Source organism: Myotis lucifugus, unplaced genomic scaffold, assembly GCF_000147115.1.
Source record: "Myotis lucifugus unplaced genomic scaffold, Myoluc2.0 scaffold_50, whole genome shotgun sequence".
NCBI classification, from domain to species: domain Eukaryota; kingdom Metazoa; phylum Chordata; class Mammalia; order Chiroptera; family Vespertilionidae; genus Myotis; species Myotis lucifugus.
In genome coordinates, this window is record NW_005871098.1 from 6,422,363 (window position 1) to 6,445,642 (window position 23,280).

The 23,280-nt window shown below is 41.3% G+C and overlaps 1 protein-coding gene and 1 long non-coding RNA gene across 5 annotated transcripts in view; both read left to right on the forward strand.

Moving 5' to 3' along the window:
- The window catches only part of RNF13 (ring finger protein 13), a 166,833-nt gene that overhangs the window by 57,200 nt on the left and 86,353 nt on the right, over positions 1 to 23,280 (forward strand). The window lies entirely within an intron of this gene.
- Positions 8,252 to 10,651, forward strand: LOC106697147. The gene is made up of 2 exons (XR_001348179.2): positions 8,252 to 8,312; positions 10,040 to 10,651. It is a non-coding gene; the product is annotated as an uncharacterized LOC106697147 (long non-coding RNA).

Below are 23,280 nucleotides of genomic sequence, written 5' to 3' on the forward strand. Positions count from 1 at the left end.
TCTGGTGGGGGGGCAGTTGGGGACGAGCAGTCCGGAAGGGGGTCATTGGGGACAATCAGGCCAGAAGGGGGGGCAGTTGGGGGTGAGTAGGCCAGCGGGGGGTCAGTAGGGTGCGAGCAGGCTGGCGGGGGAGCAGTTGGGGGCAAGCATGCCGGTGGGGGGGTAGTTGGGGGCGAGTAGGCCGGTGGGGGGGCAGTTGGTGCGAGCAGGCCGGCGGTGGTGGGGGCAGTTGGATGCGAGCAGGCTGGTGGCGGGGGCATTTGGGGGCCATCAGGCCAGCAGTGGGGGCAGTTGGTGGCGATCAGGCTAGCATGGGGGGGCAGTTAGGGGTAATCAGGTTGGCATGGGGAGCAGTTAGGGGTGATCAGGCTGGAAGGGGGGCAATTTGGGGTGATGAGGCTGGCAGGTAGAGTGGTTAGGGGCGATCAGGCAGGCCGGCCAAGTGAGCGGTTAGGAGCCAGTGGTCCCAAATTGTGAGAGGGATGTTTGACCAGCAGTCGGACATCCCCCAAGGGGTCCCAGATTGAAGAGGGTGCAGGCCAGGCTGAAGGACCCCCTACCCCCATGCATGAATTTTGTGCACCGGGCCACTAGTCTATAATAATAAAAGCATAATATGCTAATTAGAATGGATGTCCTTCCAGACAACCTTCCGGATGAAGCCGGGGCTGCAAGGGAAGCCCTGGTCCTGGTTGCCTGCCGGTGGCCAGAGTGTAGCCAGGGTCCCAGGTGCCTGCCAACAGCCAGAGGGAAGCCCGGGTCCTGGTTGCTGGAGGGAAGCCTGGGTCTCGGGTGCCAGAGGGAAGCTGGTGCTGGAAGCCAGGGGATGGAAGGCCCACTCTTGCACAAATTTCGTGCATCAGGCCTCTAGTGTTGTTTATAATAATTTGACCTTAAACCACTTTAAGATTTGATTCAGAACTAAGCTATAATAATTCCAGATTCTTCCAACAAAAATGAAATATTATTTCATTAATTTTTGCCTCTAAAAAATTAAAAGTAAACTGCCAATTCCAAGGTTTATTACATTATTGTGCTATGCAATATTTGGCTCAGTTCAGTCTTTGGTAACTAGAAATTAGAATACCTTTGTTTTTATTTTTTATAACTTTCTTTTTTAGATGGGGATGAGAGGGAAATACTGTCATTTAATATTTATTTGTGTTTTCCTTAAGAAGTAAATTCATATATATTGCTTTTGAGAGGAAGGGAGAAGGAGAGAGAGATAGAAACCTCAATGATGAGAGAGAATCATTGATTGGCTTGCCTCCTGCATGCTCCCTACTGGGGATCAAGCCTCAGGTGCCGTGACGGGGAATCAAACTGTAACATCCTGGCTCATGGTTGATGCTCAACTACTGAGCCATACTGGACAGGCAAATATTTATTTTTGTGGGTGAACATAACCCAGGAATGAATAAATAGGCTTGTGAGTCTTTCGTGGATCCTCACCATGCATCTGAGTGCTTTTCATGGAGTTTTATGATTTAAGATTCCATCTCAGCTCTTCTTTTCACTTCCTGCCTACTTGAAGTCTCTCAGCCCGCTGTGCCATGCTGACTACACCTTTGTGCCTTTACACGTACTATTTTCTCTGTTCAAGGTCTCTGCCCAAAATGATCTTTACCCCTCTATTTCTGTTTATTTCATCATGTAAGTGCCAGCTGAGGATGTTAACTCCTCCGGAAGCCTTACTTTTCTTTCTACCCTCTTTGGCAGAATGAATCATTCCAGCTTAGTGTACCATCCTTCTACTTTGTAAATACCTTCTTATTGCTCTTTATCACATTATTATTTTTTATTGTATATATTTCATTCACTTATATGAGCTTAGTATATTTAGAGTTCATGTTTTAATTATATTTATATATCTAATTTGTGTCATCGTGCATGGTAGGAGAGCAATAAAGATTTTTAAATCAAACTATGTTTTATAGTAGTAAGCCTCCTACTTATGTGTGTAATGTACTAGTGGCCCGGTGTACAGATTCATACACATTGAAAGGAAATTAATTAGAAGAAAATATTTTAATATCGCTATTTGCCCTTTACCTATAATAGAAGTGTCAACCAAATTCACGATCAACAATGACAGATCGAAACACACGAGTGTGATTGGTGCCAGCAGGAACTTTATATGTATAGCACATGAGCGAGTCAACTTAGTCTTTTATATATATAGAATAAACTTGCTTAATTAGACCTGCTTTCTGATTTAGCAAAACCTTTTCCCAGCCCAGTGAAGCACCCCAACTTCTCTTTCAGGTAATTGTCAGCAACACAGCAGTAAGTATCAACACGAAGCAGATTATTATTGTAGATAATGCAGGGAGAACAAAGCGTAAAATATTTAACTGCAGCAGTGTTTGACTATATTCTGCGCAGTGAGAAAACCTGAAGTCATTTTTAAGGTCCACCATTTCTTACTTCTTTTCAGTCGAGTCAAGTTTCTAAGCTTTCTAAATCTCTGTTTTCCAGCTAATGAAAAGAAAATAGATTCCACTGAGTCTCCTATCTACCTACTTCAGGACTTGTGTGAGGATGAAATGGGATGAGGCACGGGAAAACACTTCACAGACATTTGGTTAAAGTGTAACATGTTTCCACCTGTCTATAAAGCAATTTGTGTTCCTGGGCTGAAGAAACTGCAAGGAGGCTAGTCGCTAGGGAGAGGAAGCTGGGCTTTGCTATGTGACGTCATTACCTGGTGCCCACAGCGACCGTTTCCAAGCTGGGCTGGGCTGTGGGCTGCATTTTGCGCCATGGGGTCTTGGCAATATAGGCTGCGATTTGGTGGGGTGTTGCTCTGGGGTGGTGGTGGGGCCTGTGTCCCACTTGGGGGAAGCCGAGTGTTGCTTTGTGGGCCCCAGGTCCATGGTGCCATATATTGTTAAACTGGAGGCCTGGTGCATGACATTCATGCACTGGGTGGGGGCCTCAGCCCGACCTGCGCCCTCTCGAAGTGTGGGACCCCTCGGGGGATGTCCGACTGCCATGGAGGTGAGAGAGCCTCCCTCCACCGCCGCTGCATTTGCCAGCTGTGAGCCTGGCTTCTGGCTGATTGGTGCTCTCCCTGTGGGAGCACACTGACCACCAGGGGGCAGCTCCTGCGTTGAGCCTCTGCCTCCTGGTGGTCAATGAACGTCATAGCAACCGGTCGTTCCACCGTTCAGTCGATTTGCATATTAGGGTTTTATTATATAGGATGGCCTGTTGCTGGGGAGAGGAAGCTAGGCGTTGCTATGTGGCATCATTATCCTGAGCCTACAGTAACCGTTTCCGGGCTGAGCTGGGCTGTGGGCTGCATTTTGCACTATCGGGTCTTGGCAGCGTAGGCTGCGATTTGGTGGGCTGTCACTCGGGGTAGTGGCGGGGTCTGTGTCCCACTTGGGGGAAGCCGAGTGTTGCTTTGTGGGTGCCAGGTCTGCAGTGCCATTTCTCTGTAAATGGCCAGTGTGTGTCACGGCAGCTCCTGTGTTGAGCATCTGTCCCCTGGTGGTGAGTGTGCATCATAGCGACCAGTTGGTCGGTCGGACACTTAGCATATTATCCTTTTATATATATAGATTCTTTAAAAACATGTACTTGTAAAAAACATGTAGAAACATTTCAATTTGAGGATTCTCATCTTAGAAAGGGAAATGTTAAAAAATTTCCCATTATCCCTCATTGTGTAGTACTATTGGTGTAAAATTGATTAAAGGTAGTGATGGCAAAGATCTGACTATAATAGGCTGGGAAGTCTCATAGTCCGCTGTCTGCAAGCTGAAGAACCAGGAAAGCCAGTAATATCCAGTCATATAATTCAGTCTGAATTCAAAGACCTGACAACCAGGGTGCTGATGGTGTTAAGTCCTGGAATCCAAAGGCCCAAGAATTATGATTTAGCTATTAACTCTAGCTCATCTCAAGCAAGAGATAGATTTTGCCCTCTCTTTGTTTGTTGTTATATTTGGGCCCTCCATGAATTGGATCATGATTACTGAAAAATAATGAGAATCTCATCCCAGAGAAAATTTTCCTTCTAAGGTTGCTCAGTGGATAAGCTATTAACTTTATTAGCTATAATCTTCAGATCAGAAATCTATGCCTATGTTTTCTGGGCATTCAAATCGATGATTATATATAGTTTTATATTAGGTACTTAAGGCTTGGTGCATGAATTCGTGCACCAGTGGGGTCCCTCAGCCTGGCCAGCAGGATCGGGCCGAAACCAGCTCTCCAACATCCCCCAAGGGGTCCCGGATTGTGAGAGGGCACAGGTCAGGCCAAGGGACCCCACCAGTGCATGATCGGTGCCAGGGAGGGACGCGGGAGGTTGGCCAGCTGGGGAGGGACTGCAGGTGGGCTCCAGGGCATGTCCCTAACTCAGTCCCAATCGGCTGGACCCCAGCAGCAAGCTAACCTATCAGTCAGAGCGCCTGCCCCCTGGTGGTCAGTGCACATGATAGCAACTGGTTGACTGGTCGACTCTCCGCCCCCTGGTGGTCAGTGCTCATCATGGCGAGTGGTTGAGCGGCCTTAGCATATCATTAGCATATTATGCTTTGATTGGTTGAACTGCCGACTGGTGTACTGGACACTTAGCATATTAGGCTTTTATTATATAGGATGTTACCGAAGCTCATTACTTACAATTTAGATATAGTACTTTTTTCTGAGTTGCAAATAAATAGCTCTTTGTGGATAATAAATAATGATTCACTTATATATAGCCACAATTTTATTTTATTTTATTTTATTTTATTTTATTGTTTAAAGTATTACAAATAGTAGTACATATGTCTCCTTTTTTCCCATTTGACCTTCCCCCGGCCTCTCCTACCCCCCCTCCCGCACATGCCCTTACCCCACCCCCCCAGTGTCTTGTGTCCGTTGCTTATGCTTATATGCATGCATACTATAGCCACAATTTTATATGAATGCATTGACTTAAGAAGAGAGAAAAATAATTCATTTCCTTTTTCCTGATGTAGCAAACTGGGATTGAGTACTGAGAAAAGGTTAATTCCGCTCCATAGAGAATGCCACAGTTGACATAGTTACAAGGTCATTTTTTTGCCATGCTTCCTATCCAAAGTGACACCTAAATTATCTTAGACAAATGAGAATTGGCTCTTTCTTGCAAAGCTTTCCTTGGAGAGAGGAACCCTTTCCATTAAACACAGCAGAAAAGAAAACAAGAAAGAAATACAATTTTATCAATCTCAAATGATTAATGGTGTTCTAGGGTTTTACTTTTTGTAAATTCTTTAGATTTTCTTTGAAGATGATTATTGTACTGTAAATAAACCGAGACACCTCTTATTTCTTCCATAAAAGTTAATGAAGTGAGAGTTGTGTGCTAAAATAACAAAAATAGCAGATTAAAACTCTTTCAAGCCCTGGCTTGTGTGGCTCTGTTGGTTGAGCATCCTCCCATGCACCAAAAGGTCACAGGTTCAATTCCCAGTCAGAGCACATGGTTAGGTTGTGGGCTCGATCCCCAGTAGGGGTCATGCAGGAGGCAGCCGATCAATATTTCTCTCTCTCTCTTCCTCTCCTTTCCTCTCTCTCTAAAATCAATTAAAACATTAAAAAAACAAACAAACCCATTATTCCAAGTGTTTTGTTAGTTAGAGATAGCAGAGATAGCCAAATAAGACAGCGGACATATAGTTAATTTTTGGAGGGTAGGAAATTGCATTGTTTGTAACATTCTAAAATAAAAAGAGCACTTTTAAAATATTTTGTTGGGAGAAGCACATATGAGCTTTTTAATGTGAAAAGTCACAGCAAAACGCATATTTAGAAATAGTATTTGGCTATGTGGAATGTCCAGAAGGCCAGTAAGAACTATTGATTACACGCCAACTGTTATCCTGAAAACAATCGCTTTTACTTACACTGAGAAGAACTATCCTCTGAAAAATAAAGCTCTTTAGAGGAAAAGCAAAACAATGTTATTTTGTTTATCTTTGTACAACGCTGTTCTTTATGTGACAAAATATAAGTATTTGGAAATATTAGGTTTGGGTGAGTGTTTGAAGTTAAAAGCATTCTGGCTCTTTGATAAATAAATTAAGGGTATATCAAATATTTTAATTAGTAAAATGACTTTTTAGCATTCTGAGGCAGAGAGTTCTCAGAAAACTTGTGTAAGTGTTCCAGTGAGAAATATGCCTTTTTAAAAAAAAATGTATTTTATTGATTTTTTACAGAGAGGAAGGGAGAGGGATAGAGAGTTAGAAACATCGATGAGAGAGAAACATTGATCAGCTGCCTCCTGCACACCCCTTACTTGGGATGTGCCCGCAACCAAGGTACATGCCCTTGACTGGAATCAAACCTGGGACCCTTCAGTCCCCAGGCCGATGGTCTATCCACTGAGCCAAACCAGTCAGGGAGAGAAATATACCTTTGAAAAATTTTGTAAAAATGTCTGGTTCTTTCAAGAACATCCTATCTAATAATAGCCAAAGATTGAAATTGACCATACCTTCACTACGCCTCCCATTGGCTAATCAGCGAGATATGCAAATTAACTGCCAACAAAGATGGCAGCTAATTTGCATACTGCAGGCAGATCCCGCTGCGCTGCCCCAGCGTGAGATCCTGGCCTGCTGTGTGCGGGGGAGGGCTAGATGGGGCGGGCGGGGCAGGCGGCCGCCCGCCCCAGCACGGGATCCGGGCCTGCAGTGTCTTGGGCGGGGTGGGCGGAGTGGGCGGGGTAGGCGGGGTGGGGTGCAGCATGATCCGAGCCGCTCGCTCCAGCCCCAGCGCAGGATCCGAGCCTGCCGTGTCTTGGGCGGGGTGTGGCAGGGCGGGTGGGGCGAGCGGCAGCATGAGATCTGAGTGGCAGCTCGCCCCAGCGCGGGATCTGGGCCTGCCATCTGCCACCGGGGAGACGGGGCAGACACTGAGGGATTGGGCGTGCCATCTGCCACCCGGGGAGCGGCCCTAAGCCAGCAGGTGGTTATCTCCCGAGGGGGTCCCAGACTGTGAGAGGGCACAGGTTGGGCTGAGGGACCCCCCTTCCCTGCCAGTGCACAAATTTTTGTGCACGGGCCTTCTAGTTAGAATAATAAAACAGAATCCTAACTGGATTGCAGAATAAACAATATTGGACCCTTCTGTTGCCTTCATGTGCATTTCACTTAATACTCTGGGGTATTTCTAAGTCTAGATATTCATTTGTTCCACAAACATTTTTCTTTAGGTCCAAATGTTATGTGAGAATTTTAAAATATTGCCATAAGCTTTTTGTGGATTATTTGGATGATAAAGTCATAATAGTAAATAAATTTTTTATTTTGCAAAATTTTGTTCTTCTTACAAAATAGTCCTTCAGTTTTTCTTTCTAGGATTACCTTTCATTATGCTATCTCAGGCCTCCTGGCTGATAAATTACATGGTATTTCCAGAATTTCACTTTTATTTTAGTAGTACTGAGTAGATATGACCTGAGTAGAAATTAGCCTCTGCAAATAATCTAAAAGTCATTTAATGTCATTACTTAATTTTTCTTACTCTTCTCTATATTCCTACAAAGTAAGGTATAGCGTTTGTTATTAATCTACTTCAGAATTATGTTTAAAAGATTCTGCTAAAAGAATGTGTCCAAGGATACTTGGTGGATTGAATGGTTTCTACCCATATATGGTGCAAACAGCTTTGTACTACTAGTTAGTTAATTTACTCATTTGTTTTTTCCACCCTTTAATTGATAAACATATCTGTGCTTTAATAATTAGGTGTCTTTATCCACAAATTTATTCAATATTCAAACAACAGAGGAAAATTCTTCTTTCTTTTTAACCAGGAAAGTAATATGCTGTGTGTGTGTGGGTGCGTTTTGACTAATTACCTTCTTGTGTTTTGAAACATAGCACAAACAGAAAAAGTAGTTATAATGTATGTATGTATGTATTTATGTATTTATGTACAATTTAAATGATAGTAAAATGAATATTGGAGTTCTCACTACTCTGCTTAAGAGACACCTGCTACATATTAGGAAGGAAAAACGCTAAAAAACAGTAAATTACATATACTTTACCCTAACCCAATGAAGCAATGTTATTCCAGTAACTTTATTTATTTATTTATTTTAAGTATATTTTTATTGATTTCAGAGAGGAAGGGAGAGGGAGTGAAAGAAACATCAATGATGCAAGAGAATCATCGATCAGCTGCCTCCTGCAGTCCCCACACTGGGGATCTAGCCTGCAACCTGGGCATGTGCCCTGACCACCAGAAATCGAACTGTGATCTCATGGTTCATATGTCTCATAGGTCAACACTCAACCACTGAGCCATGCCAGCCAGGCCAGGTAACTATTTACATATCTCTTCTCCACACATTCTTTTGCTTCAAAATCAGGATATTCAGATTACTCAGATACCTATAAATGATGAATGGTCAATTAAGAAGGAAAGATGGGGTCTAAAGGAAGAGGGAAAGGTGGCTGATATCATTGATCTTCTATTAATAAGAATGAAAGGTCATTAGAGCCTAATACTGTCTTCTCTGGAGTAGTTGCTCTCAACATGGCCTCCAGTGATACGAAAATAATGTGAGGAAAGAATGGTGTTGGAATGGGATTTAATCTTGGCAGTTGTCTCAAGTTGCTAGAACTGCCCAAATGCAATGTGTATAGCCAGGATGGCTAGAAGAGGCCAGGCCCCCAAACCACCCAGTATCTGTGTTATGCTGTGTGTGTGTGGGTGCGTTTTGACTAATTACCTTTTTGTGTTTTGAAACATAGCACAAACAGAAAAAGTAGTTATAATGTATGTATGTATGTATGTATGTACAATTTAAATGATAGTAAAATGAATATTGGAGTTCTCACTACTCTGCTTAAGAGACACCTGCTACTTATTAATGTTAATTAAAGTTAACTACTTCAACCAGACCAAATTAAAGACTTTATTAGGTGAATTACCTTTTAGATTTTATTGATACATGGACCATATTAAACTAGTAGTAACATCTGATTTTCATGAAGGAGTTTCCTATTTGTAACATTTTTACAATAATTTCAAATGTTTTAATAAAGTGATGTTAAGTGTACCATAAAGTGGTTGCTTATTAAAGCAACTCATTTGATCTGTCTTGTGTTTGAAAAAGCTTGTGATGAGAAAGGTTTTTTGCTGAGGTCAGAGCAAACCTCAGCAGTACAGTGCATTTCCTGTTTCTTTATGTAGATTCTTTTCTTTCTGATCCATATGTATTTTCTTTCCCTCTCTCTTGGTTGTAGCCTAGCAAATGCATGGATATATCTTTACTTATTTCAGCTGCTTTGGAGTTGAACTTTTAGTACAGTGCCTAGACCACCAAAATTAATAGGCAGGGAGGCGTATAAGAGGTCTGTCATGGTAGTGCTGAGCATCACAATTCTCATTGTAATTGTTCCATCAGTTATTTTTCAAATGCAATATGAGTTCCTGTCATTACTTGGAAATTCCCAATAGGCTGATAGCAAGTTCAGAGAGTAATTCCTTTGCTGCAAAAAAAGTTCTTCCATCAAGCTTAATTTACAGTTGTGGATGGGTTGAAATGTGTGTTAGGATGAGAAATAATTAAGATATGGTTGGACATGAATCCTATCAATGTCCAAAAAATGTGAACTTAGAGTCTTCATTTTAATATACACAGGGAACTAGAGAATGTTGTATGGATTCCTTTGTTAAACTTAAATTGCAGTTCTGAAAATTAAACATTTAGGCAGCTTTTAACTAATGTATTTATTTTAATTGATAGCTCATTGTAAAGTAAAAGTTTTTTTAAAAGCATCTTTACTTCAGACTAATAACAAACATCAGAAATATAAAGGTTTATTTATTTATTTATTTTTATTGTCACTGAGGAAAAAAAGGATTATTTTTAGTTTTAAATCTTTAGGACTAATCATGTGCCAGATACAATATTAAAAAGTCATTGGAAACATCCACATTCAAAGATCTACAAACTAATAACTTTGATTTTGTGATGGTATGTTGCAGAATATTATTGTTGCAGTAAGTGGAAAAGTACCAATCTCTTTTCTGATTGCAGACAACCTACAGAACATTAAGAACTCCTTATATGAGTGGGTTTCAAACTTTTTGACTGCAGTCCACAGGAAGACATTTGTTTTTACTCATGCCCCAATATATCACAACACACAGACTATAATAAAGTTTTATGAAACAGTAATTTCCTGTAATACTTATGATACCGTGGTATACGAATGTTTCTTTTACTTAGAAGTTCACCAAGGTCCATTGAGTTATTTTATTACCCATAATTTTCACCACCCATATATTTAAAGATTGCTTTCCCATGTACCAAAGACTGACTTTTAAATGCTGCTACTGAAACATAACTTAAAGTCTTAATTGATTTTTAAAGTTTCAAGAATTCTAGCTTCTGTTTTCTGCTATAGTTGAAACAAATAACTATGCATACAAATATAGATTTTGCTGGCCTTAACAAAATTTTTTATGAAACTAATAAATTCAGCTTACCTCTAAGCCTAAATAAATGTATACAGTTGTAAAGTGTTATTTGTTAAATGCTGAATATTCTCAGAACATCACCTAAAATAATGGAAGAAAACACACCTTTGTACCACCATAATAAATGTCAAAAAGCTTCATCATTAAAATCATGTATTTTTTCTTGTAACTTTTATGTATTTAGTTTCTTTTAAGTTTAAAAATCATAGGGTTACTTCTTTGTTTTTTACAAGGGTGCAGTGAGGTTGGAATGACTACTAGTAGTCTACCTGTGGTAAGGACAGAGAGAGAGGAAGTGATATTTGATGTGTAACATTAAGGAGAAAAACTAACTGGCTAAGGGCTGGTGAAGAATGTTCATGATCCCCAAGTCAAATTACATTTGGTGCCTTTGACTTTAGAAAACTGAGGAAATGCAAAATATTTCAGTAAAATTTTTATCCACAATGACTGAAGTAAAATTTTTGGTCCTTGTTTGGGGGAACTAACCAACAGATAAAAAGAAAATTTATATTTTTGTGGCATATATATTGCTGGGTAGGGCTGGATAGACAGGTACCTTAGTTATGATTTAGTTTCATTAAACAGGTATTTATGTGAGAGAGATTCTTCTAGGCTTGAGATATATATAAATAAGTTAGTTCCTGAGGAAACCAAGATGGTGGCATAGGTAAACACTGGAAATTGCTGCCTTGCACAACCACTTCAAAAATATGACTAAAAGACAAAATAGATATCATCCAGAAGCACAGGAAGGCTGGCAGAGTGGAAATTCTACAACTAGAAGGAAAGAGAAAAGCACACTGAGACTTAGAGGAGGTGCGGAAGTAAAGTGCAGAGGTACGGAGGCGCACGTGGAAAGGGCTGGCAACTGAGGACACGGTTGTCTTTTTCAATCTGGAGGGAGTCTCAAGCTCCCGACTGCTCTGAACTCTAGTTCTGGGCGAGTCTCTGGGGACCCAGATTCATACGGGGAGAAACCGGACTGTCTGGCATTGGTTGGAACTCAAGGGCGGCTTTCTCTCAGAGGTGCTTGCAGCGATTACCAGGACACTGAGACGTGGGGCCTCTTAGGGTAGGACTGAGGAGCAGCCATAGCTACTTGCTCCGCCCTGTTGACCCCCTGAGACCCCGCCCCACCCAAGATGTATGCAGAGGCTTTTGCATATGAAAGGCCTGGCCCTTTGAAATCTGAAAATTACCTAACAAACTGCAGCTGGGTCAGAGAGACCCAGAACTTCCAAAAGAAGGACGAAGGCCCCACAGCAGCTTGCATTGCTTCACAGCTGGCCCTCATCTGGGCACCTCCAAACCCCAAACAAAGAAGAGGAATCTGCAGATCTCTCCATAGCTCCTGCTGGGTAGCTTCAGGCAGAGGCTAAATTAGCACCTCCTTAGAGATCCAAGAGCCAGTGTACCCAGTGGTCAGAGTGGGACCATCCAGATTACAACTCCTCAGATCCATAAGGGACACACTCAGGGGGCAGACTCAGTGAGCACCAAAGCCCCACTGAAGCAAGTCTTGCCCCAGAAGGGTGTCTTCAGCACAGAAGTTCTCCCACTGCAGACACAGCTGATTCTCACAGCCAGTTGGCCTGGAGGTCAATTCCTCCCAGTGATGCCTACAACAGTCAAGGCTTAACTACAACAAGACTGTGCACACAGCCCACAAAGGGGTGCACCAAGAGTTTCCACCTCAGGTAATTGGGGAGGCTGAGCCACTGGGCCCTATAGGACACCTAGCACAGAAAGCCACTCTATCAGCACAGGGAAGCATAAAAAATGCTGAGACAAAGAAACAGGTCACAAATGACAGAAATGGAGGAAAGCAAACTATTGGATATAGAGTTCAAAACCACACTTATTAGGTTTTTCAAGAAGTTTCTAGAAACCGCCGATAAATTTAGTGAGACCCTTAAGAAATCTAGTGAGACCCTCGAGGTTATGAAAAAGGACCAACTAGAAATTAAGCATACACTGACTGAAATAAAGAATATTATACAGAGTTCCTACAGCAGATTAGAGGATTGCAAGAATCAAGTCAAAGATTTGAAATACGAAGAAGGAAAAAACGCCCAACCAGAAAAACAAAAACAAAAAAGAATCCAAAAATATGAAGATAGTGTAAGGAGCCTCTGGGACAACTTCAAGCGTACCAACATCTGAATTATGGGGGTGCCAGAAGAAGAGAGAGAGCAAGATATTGAAAACCTATTTGAAGAAATAATGACAGAAAACTTCCCCTACCTGGTGAAAGAAATAGATTAACAAGTCCAGGAAGCTCAGAGAACCCCAAACAAAAGGAATCCAAAGAGGACCACACCAAGACACATCATAATTAAAATGCCAAGAGCAAAAGACAAAGAGAGAATCTTAAAAGCAGCAAGAGAAAAACAGTCAGTTACCTACAAGGGAGTACCCATATGACTGTCAGCTGATTTCTCAACAGAAACTATGTAGTCCAGAAGGGAGTGGCAAGAAATATTCAAAGCGATGAATACCAAGAACCTACAACCAAGATTACTTTAACCAGCAAAGCTATCATTCAGAATTGAAGGTCAGATAAAGAGCTTCACAGATAAGAAAAAGCTGAAGGAGTTCATCACCACCAAACCAGTATTATATGAAATGCTGAAAGGTATACTTTAAGAAGAGGAAGAAGAAGAAAAAGGTAAAGATACAAATTATGAACAACAAATACATATCTATCAACAAGTGAATCTAAAAATCCAGTGAATAAATAATCTGATTAACAGAATAAACTGGTGAATATAGTAGAATCAAGGGCATAGAAAGAGAGTGGACTGACTATTCTCGGGGGAAAAGGCATTTGGGGGGTGTGGGAAGAGACTGGACAAAAATCGTACACCTATGGATGAGGACAGTTGGCTGGGGTAAGGGCAGTGGGTGGGGTGGGAATCGGGTGGAGGGGAGCTATGAGGGGGAAAAAGAGGAACAACTGTAATAATCTGAACAATAAAGATTTAATTAAAAAAATAAGGCATTCTATACACCAATAGTGAACTTACAGAAAGAGAGACTAAAAAAACAATCCCATTTACCATCGCACCAAAAAAATTAAGATACCTAGGAATAAACTTATCTAAAGAGGTAAAAGACCTCTACTCAGAAAACTACAGGACGTTGAAAAAAGAGATAGAGGAAGACAAAAACAGATGGAAGAACATACCATGTTCTTGGATTGGTAGAATCAACATCATTAAAATGTCTATACTACCCAAAGCAATCTATAAATTCAATGCACTTCCCATTAAAATACCAACGGCATATTTCACAGACCTAGAACTAACTCTCCAAAAATTCATCTGGAATAAAAAAAGACCCTGAATAGCTGCAGTGATCCTGAGAAAGAACAAAGTAGGTGGGATCTCAATACCAGATATCAAGCTGTATTACAAAGCCACTGTTCTCAAAACTGCCTGGTACTGGCACAAGAACAGACATATAGATCAATGGAATAGAATAGCCCAGAAATCGACCCAAACCAATATGTTCAATTAATATTTGACAAAGGAGGCAAGAACATAAAATGGAGTCAAGATAGTCTTTTCAATAAATGGTGTTGGGAAAATTGGACAGATACATGCAAAAAAAAAATGAAACTAGACCACCAACTTACACCATACACAAAAATAAACTCAAAATGGATAAAGGACTTAAATGTACGACGGGAAACCATAAAAATAATAGAAGAATCCAAAGGCAACAAAATCTCAGACATATGCCGAAGCAATTTCTTCACCGATACAGTTCCTAGGGCGATGGAAACTAAGGAGAAAATATAACAAATGGGACTACATCAAAATAAAAAGCTTCTGCACAGCAAAAGAAACCATCAACAAAACAACCAGAAAGCCCACTGCAAGGGAGAACATATTTGCCAATGTTATCACCGATAAGGGCTTAATCTCCAACATTTATAGGGAACTCATACAACTTAACAAAAGGAAGATAAACAGTCCAATCAAAACATGGGCAAAGGACCTAAATAGACACTTTTCAAAAGAGGACATTCAGAAAGCCAAGAGACATATGAAAACATGCTCAAAGTCACTAATCATCCGAGAGATGCAAATCAAAACAACAATGAGGTACCATCTCACACCTGTCAGAATGGCTATCATCAACAAACGACAAGTGCTGGAGACGATGTGGAGAAAAAGGAACACTTGTGCACTGCTGGTGGGAATGCAGACTGTTGCAGCCACTGTGGAAGACAGTATGGTGTTTCCTCAAAAAACTAAAAATGGAATTCCCTTTTGATCCCGTGATCCCACTTCTAGGAATATATCCCAAGAAAACAGAAACACCAATCAGAAAGGATATATGCACCCCTATGTTCATAGCAGCGCAATTCACCATAGCTAAGATCTGGAAACAGCCTAAGTGCCCATCAGTAGATGAATGGATTAGAAAACTGTGGTACATCTACACAGTGGAATACTATGCTTCTGTAAAAAAGAAGGACTTCTTACCATTTGCAACAGCATGGATGGAACTAGAGAGCATTATGCTAAGTGAAATAAGTCAGTCAATGAAGGAAAATACCACATGATCTCACTAATTTATGGATAATAAAGACCACTATAAACTTACGAACAAAAGTAGATACAGAGGCAGAGCAGCCTTGAACAGACTGTCAAACTACAGCTTGAAGGCCAGGGAGGGTTTGGGGGGCAGGAAGGGGGGAGGGGTGTAAGAGACCAACCGAAGGACTTGTATGCATGCATACAAGCATAACCAATGGACATAAGACACTGGGAGGTACGGGAGGCCAGGGGATTGTCAAGGGCGGGGGAAAAAAAAAGGAGACATATGTAATACTCTTTGTAACACTTTAATCAATAAAACAATTAAAAAAAATAAAATAAATAAGGTAGTTCCTTTTCTTAAGGAACATAAAATGTGGTTTTCAAAATGCTCTAAATGTTACGAGATCTCTGTTTTTCAAGGTGATAATAGGCTTAGTTTTCTTAAAATTAATGTTTTTACCAAAAAAGTGTGATAAAATGATCTTTTATATTTTAAGGTAATAATTCATAAATTATTACAAAATTAGTTTTCTAGCATTGATTTATATTTATCTTTACACTAGAGGCCCGGTGCACAAAAATTTGTTCATTGGGGGGGTCCCTCAGCCCAGCCTGTTCCCTCTCGCAGTCTGGGACCCCTCGGGTGATGTCCACCTGCTGGCTTAGGCCCGCTCCCCAGGGGATCGGGCCTACGCTGGCAGTCAGACATCCCTCTGGCAGCCCAGGAGCCCTCGGGGGATGTCCACTTTCCAGTGGAGACCAGGCCTAAGGTGCAGTTGGACATCCTTAGCGCTGCTGAGGAGGCGGGAGAGGCTCCCACCATCACTGCTGTGCTGGCAGCCGTCAGCCTGGCTTGTGGCTGAACAGAGCTCCCCCTGTGGGAGCGCACTGACCACCAGGGGGCAGCTCCTGCATTGAGCATCTGCCCCCTGGTGGTCAGTGTGTGTCATAGTGACCAGTCATTCCCAGTTGTTCTGCTGTTAGGGTCAATTTGCATATTACCCTTTTACTATATGCCTGGTGCATGGGTGGGGGCTGGCTGGTTTGCCCTTAGGGTGTTCCGGATCAGGGTGGGGGTCCCGCTGGGGTGCCTGGCCAGCCTGGGTGAGTGGCTGATGACTGTTTGCATTCTGGCCACAGCCCCTTCAGGGTGGGGGTCCTTGCTGGGGTGCCTGGCCAGCCTGGATGAGGGGCTGAGGGCTGTTTGCATGCTGGTCAAGCCCTCCAGCAGGGACCCTCACCCCTTGAGGGTGTGGCCAGCCTGGGTGAGGGGCTGATAGCTGTTTGCAGGCTGGCCACAGCCCCTTCAGGGTGGGGGTCCCCCCTGGGGTGCCTGGCCAGCCTGGGTGTGGGGCTGATGGCTGTTTGCAGGCTGGCCATGGCCCCCAGCCACCCAAGCTCCCAGTGGAGGCTAGCTGGAAGCAGGTATCTGGGATTTATTTATCTTCTATAATTGAAACTTTCTTGCCTTTAGCAGAGGCCGCAGCCAGCCAGGGCAGGCGGGAAGCTTGGCTTCCTCCATCGCCGGGGCAACCAAGCCTCCTGCTTGCTCCAGCTCCGTGGCTGCTGGCCGCCATCTTGGTTGGGTTGTTTTCATATAGTCGCTGTGATTTGCTGGTGGGCGTGGCTTGGGGCATAGCAAAGGTATGGTCAATTTGCATGTTTCTCTTTTATGAGATTAGATGAAGCAGGATTATACTTTTATGTTTTTGAGAAATGGTGAAATGAGTTCACATTTATGTTATTTTATTAATGAACCGTGACAGTTGAAAATTATTACATTTAAAGTTAATTACCTGATGTTGGCTTGATTAAAATGTATCTGGTTGTCAGAGTTCCCAGATGGGTATTAAAAAGATAATGCTCTCAATACAAAAACTTGTGATTTATATAACACAAATGAAAACATAGCATATCCTGTTGAAGTTACCATTTTTAGTAAAATAGCCCCATTTTTTGTATTATGACTTTCTCCTTCCCATAGTAGCATTCTCCTACATATCTGTGAAATAGTTACCACACTTACAAAATTTAATATTGATAAGTAATATATGTAAATAATATAGAGTATTTCTCTCTATATATGTATATATACTGTTTTGTATAGTATATTCTATCTATAACATAGAATATATGTTTAAATTTCTTAATTGCCCTCAAATTGTCTTATATAGCTGTCTTGTCTTTAACCATTTCAGAATCCAATCATGGATCACATGTTGAATTAGTTGTCCTGTCTCCTTTAACTTGCAATAGTTCTTGATCCCTTTTCTATCACCTTTCTATTTCTGTATTTCAGGTTAGATAATTTTTATTGCTTTGTCTTCAGATTCACTGACCTTTTCTTCTACATTGACTCATCTTTTGTTAAGCTCATCTAGTGAACTTTTGTTTCTATAGTATATTTCTTCTCTAGAAGTTTCATTTGCATTTTAAGAGGGATGTCCCCCGGGGGGATCGGGCCTAAGCCAGCTGGCGGACATCCCCCGAGGGGTGCCGGACTGTGAGAGGGTGCAGGCCGGGCTGAGTGACCCCCCTCCCCCAGTGCACTAATTTCATGCACTGGGCCTCTAGTAGTAAAAAAGATATTGGAAAAAATATAAAATAAAATGCATTGTGCTTATTTTTCATTATATAAGGCCCATAGTAACTGTTACATTATAATTTGTGTTTTAATCCTAAGTAAACCATACTGGGTTTTTAATAAAATGACTCCTTAAACAAAAAAAACCCAGATGGCTATATTTTTCCAAATATTTGTTGAAGGAATAAATGATTTAATTTACTGAAATGTCTAAATTTTTATCTCAAATCCCGATCTGTCAAATTTTACCTACCTAGGAAATGGCTATACTAATAAAAGGGTAATATGCTAATTAGACCGAACATCTTCCAAACGATCTTCCAGCATCCTTCCGGACAAAGCCATGGTGGCGGGGCCAAGGGAGAGGCGGTTAGGGAGGAACAGGCCGGCGGGGGAGAGCAGTTAGGGAGATAAGACCAGCAGGGGAGAGCAATTAGGGGATCAGCCCAATAGGGGGAGAGCAGTTAGGGGGATCAGGCCAGCAGGGGAAAGCAGTTAGGAAGATAAGGCCAGCAGGGGAGAGCAGTTAGGGGGATCAGGCTGGCAGGGAAGAGCAGTTAGGGCGATCAGGCAGGCAGGCAGGTGAACGGTTAGGAGCCAGCAGTCCCAGATTGCGAGAGGGATGTCCAACTGGCAGTTTAGGCCCAATTCCACAGGGAGTCGGACACCTCCTGAGGGGTCCCGGATTGGAGAGGGTACAGGCTGGGCAGGGGGAACCTCCCCCCACCCCCATGCACAAATTTCGTGCATCAGGCCTCTAGTATGAATATAAACTGTTTCCCAGCTTTCCCATTTTGGCTGAGTGCAATCCCCAAGTTTTCCAGGTTCAAAAATGGGATGCCTTGTCACAACTTCCAAATCTTCAGTCTCTTCTCCCCACGTCAATCCAAGCACTACCAGATTGTTCTAAGCATTGCTTTAATCATGTCACCCCCTGATTCAAGTGCATATTGTGAACCCTAGACAGAGGAGGCCCCACTTCTGCTTTTCTGAGCGCCCTTAAAGAAACTGTACAACCTGTCCCCTTTTCGCTACCTCTCCTCTCCTCTGACCAACAGCAGCAATAAAAACCAATAACAATGACAACAATAATAACTAGCACTATTTACTATGTGCCAGGCACTAAGCACTATTTGAAGTGTACGTATATTAAGTTGTTTATCCTCAGAACAACTGTTTAAGTTGGGTTTATGCTTACTTTATACAAGTTAAATTACTTGCCAATGTTTATCCAGCTTGGATATGATAGTTTCAGAATTTGAATCCAGGTAATCTAGTGTCTATACTTTTAACTCCTCTGGTATTCTTCCTTTCAGTAACACTTGTCTTTACTTATTAGTAAGGTCACACATTGTGTTTTTTTATTTTTTGTTTTGTTTTTAGTGTGCCTTGCTAGGTCTTGCCTTTTGACTTGTTATTTCTCTCTGTCTCCCATATGAGAAATTTCCCCAAACTCTTTTCATTATTAACCCAAATTTCCTATCTCTGTTAAAGTGTAATTCGGGTTCCATAAAATCTGCCATAGATATTTCATTTGACAGCCTTTTCTCCTCTAAATTTTTATAAAATCTATCACAATATTTTAGTACTCTTCTTATTGGCTTTTGCTCTGTTTTGTATACAGAAGTTCCTGCTTATCTGCAGGGGATATTTCAATGACTATGTGCATTAGTTGGCGTTAAAAAGAAACATAAACTTGTTTTATATTGGAGAACAGCTTTGATATAAATTTTATATTTCTTAAATTGTATATCTTTGGGAAAAGTTTTTTGGATGTGTGAAGGAAATACTTCTCCTTAGTGACTTAGCTTTTTGGCAAGTCACATTAAAGCAGTAGATTAACTAATAGCACCCCCGACAAAGTATACTTTTGTTTAAATAAAAGCTAAGTGAAGTCTGTACTGCTATGGTAGTTTAATGAATAAATTGTCAGGGCCAGCCTGACAGGTTGAGCCGGGCTGAGGCAGGGAGGTGGGAATTGAGAAAAGAAAGAAAGACAGGAAAGCGGGATCGGGAGGACTGCAGCTCTGCAGGAACTACAGCAACTTTATTAGCCACACAATCCTATTTATACACAACACACTGAATAGGAGGTCTGTCAAGAGGAATGTATTCTTTGTTCCTCTTAAACTCTAAGGGAGATACACAGCAGAAGGACAAGTTCTCAGTACAGCATATCTCAGTAAATAGTTACAGACTTCTTGGTAAGCCATGAAAGGCTGTTCTCATTCTACTGATAATCGCCATCCAAACAAGTCTGGGAAAACTGTGTGGGTAAGGGTCCCAACCTTGCTAGCCCCTTCAGGTGCAAGGACCTTGCCAGCTTACATCTGGCCCCCAACAATAAATAATAGAAATTATAACATTTTAAAGAAGATTTTCCCCACCCTTTGAAAAGCAGTAATATCTATGGGGAAGAAGCTGTGGGGCTGGCATTGTCTCAATTTTATTTGGATAACAAAGTCCACTTAAAAATATTACATGTACACACTGACAAAAAATAGTAAACTTACTTTCTTGATCATTGACTTTTCTTGCATGACCACAAAACATTCCTTATAACAGTTTTGTTGACAGGTTGATTTTCTTGCCATTCTTCCTAACATTAGAACAGTAGGTACTGTGTTGGTCAACTATTTATGTTATTTTATTTTATTTTTTTAAAAATCTATGCCTAATTTTCTCTCTTGTGTTTGTAATATTATAATGTTAGCTATTACTTTGAGCACATATTTTATACACTTATTCATTCAAGTAATATTTAATGAGTTCCTACTCTGTGTCGGGCTATTTCTTAGATGCAATAGAGGCTGTAAAAATGAACAATATTAGCCGAAACCGGTTTGGCTCAGCGGATAGAGCGTCGGCCTGCGGACTGAAGGGTCCCGGGTTCGATTCCGGTCAAGGGCATGTACGTTGGTTGCGGGCACATCCCCAGTAGGAGATGTGCAAGAGGCAGCTGGTCGATGTTTCTCTCTCATCGATGTTTCTAACTCTCTATCCCTCTCCCTTCCTCTCTGTAGAAAATCAATAAAATATATTTAAAAAAAAAATGAACAATATTAATTTTTTGAGGAACTCTTATCTTGACAGTTTAGTTTTTCTCAGTGATAGGATAAAATTATTCTGATTAATCCACATTATTGTCTTTTTCAGAAACCCAATTTGCATGTGTGGGGTAGTTTTAGAGAAGTCAAGGATTGTAATTGTAGAAGAGAATTTTACCTGTGCAAAGCCAACTTGCCTGATTGGGGTTGAGTCCATGAGCCTCACTCCTTTCCTAGCATTAAAATCCAGAGTTTGTCTCATACTTGGCTTTTCCTTTACTCTTGGGAACCTGAGTCTTTGAGCATTCCCTTATTCTTTGGAACTTGATTCAGGTTTTATTGTTATTGAATTACAGTAGAGTTTTGAATCATTATAATGCTGATAGCTAAAACAGAACTAATAGTAGACCTTCTGGAACTTTTTAAAAAAATTAATTTCCCTGTTCTTTAGAAATATAAGTATTATAAAGAAACATTTTGAGAGACTCATCACTATGCATGATCATAAGGTGATATATTTCAAAAGTTTCCTACCATGTTAAGTATCCAAAACTATATATATAGCGTTCAAGGTTTCAAAATTACATATATATATATATATATATATATATATATATATATATATATATAAAATTAGAGGCCTGGTGCACAAAATTTGTGCACTGGGGGGTGGGGGAGGGTCCCTCAACCAAGCCTGCCCCCTCTCACAGTCCATGAGCCTCAGGGGATGGAATGTCCAGTCCCTGGGGAGAGCGGGCCTAAGCTGCAGTCTGGCCATGGAGCTTGTATATGTTCTAAGACATTGAGAACACCCCCCCCCCCCCCCCCCCCGTGTGTGTGTGTGTGTGTGTGTGTGTGTCTCCACTGGGGGCCTGCCCCCAGCTGAGCTGCAGAGGCTCAGAGCAGGTGCCCATCTGTGTTGATCTCTCAGGCTCGGGCAGAGCCCGGCCCCTCCTCCTGAGCTGGTTGTGACCGTGATGGATTCTTGACCTCATTTGCATATTACTTCTTTTTATATATGTAGATATAGATATAGATATGTAATGTGTATATATGTATGTGTGTATGTTTCTGTATATTGACTACCCAATTTTTATTTTATTTAGACAAAATGCAAATAATGATCTGATTCTTTCTTTTTTTTTTAACCAATGGTCCAAAGGTTATATATTAAGTAGCTTAGATTTGGGTTTATTTTGTTTGACATTTTTATTTGTAAAGTGAAGTGTAGTAATATGTTTGGTTACTTTTTAGATCTTTCAGGTAAAATTTTGTCATATATCTAGCCATATTCTTATGATGCAAAAGTTACTCTTTTAGAGACTAGCTTTAGGAAAGATTAAATAGCTAGATAGAACCAAAGTAAGCTGCTGGGGTCCAATCCCAGCGGGTCCAGGGATCCCCAAAGGTGTGGACGGAGTTGGCGAAGAAGGAATGACACGGAGACAGCCTTCAGTTGATCAGCATTGCGAGGTTCTCCCTTCAGGATCTCCAGCCAAGTTCTGTCTAGGTTCTCTTGCCAAGTTCTGTAGCCAGGTGTGTCCATGTTCTCTTGCTAGGTTCTCCAGCCAGGGTTTCCAAATTCTCCAGCCAGGTTCGGTCGCCAGGTTCTTTAGCCAGGTTCTATCCAGGTTCTTTTGCCATGTTCTGTCTAGGTTCTCCAGTGAAGTTCTGTAGCCAGGTTCTGTCCAGGATCTTTTGCCATGTTCTCTGGCTAGGTTCTGGTTAGGATCTGATGAGGATCTGACGAGGAGCTGATGAGGAGCTGATCAGGTTGTGTTGTTTATTGTCTTGTTACATCCGTATTTATATCAGCCGATTTTAATCCTGTCAATTTCTATTACAAAGGTTAGGGCGTTTCTTATCTCCATTCCAGGGAGTAAAGATTATGTAGCTTAACTACCCGCCTGGCACTTAATTAAGGGGTTGTATCCCCTCCCTAACCTCAGGGAAAGATCCCCACCTGGGGAAACAATCTTTCTCGGAGGGGTGACCTTGGTCAAAACACATGGCACTAAGGAGAGCAAACATTAAGAACAGTATGCCATATACGTCAGGTACCTCGAAACATATGCTGTGCAGATGTTTCTTCTCTGCAGCAAGGATGGACTGGCTCCCGGCAGTAAGCAACTTTAGGCTGGATTATTTTTCATTCTTTGAAAGTTTTAGAAATGAATTTTTAAAAACATGGTTGATGAAGCTAATAAAAATAGCTTTTATTTGACTTCTATGTGTTAGGCATAGTACTCACCATTTTAATATTTTACATGAGAAAAATATTATTGTCATTCTCATTTTAAAATTGGGCAAACTGAGAAATAAGGCAGAAAAATAATTTGCTCAAGTTTATCCCACTAATAAGTGGTGGAGGCAGATTTGAATTCCCAAGGGCCGATGACCCCAGCTTGATCACAGCAAATCTCTATCTCTTTAGAGCTGGATGGGTTTATTGCTTTGGATCCTTTTAGTATTTTAGCTTGTATCCCTATCCTTTATTTGCTTCTCATTTTACTTAATGCTCTGAGTGAAATAAAAAAGATATCTAAAGAAGTCCTTGATAATCAATTGTAGAAGATCCATTTATGTTTCAAGAACACACTTGAGATCTGTTATA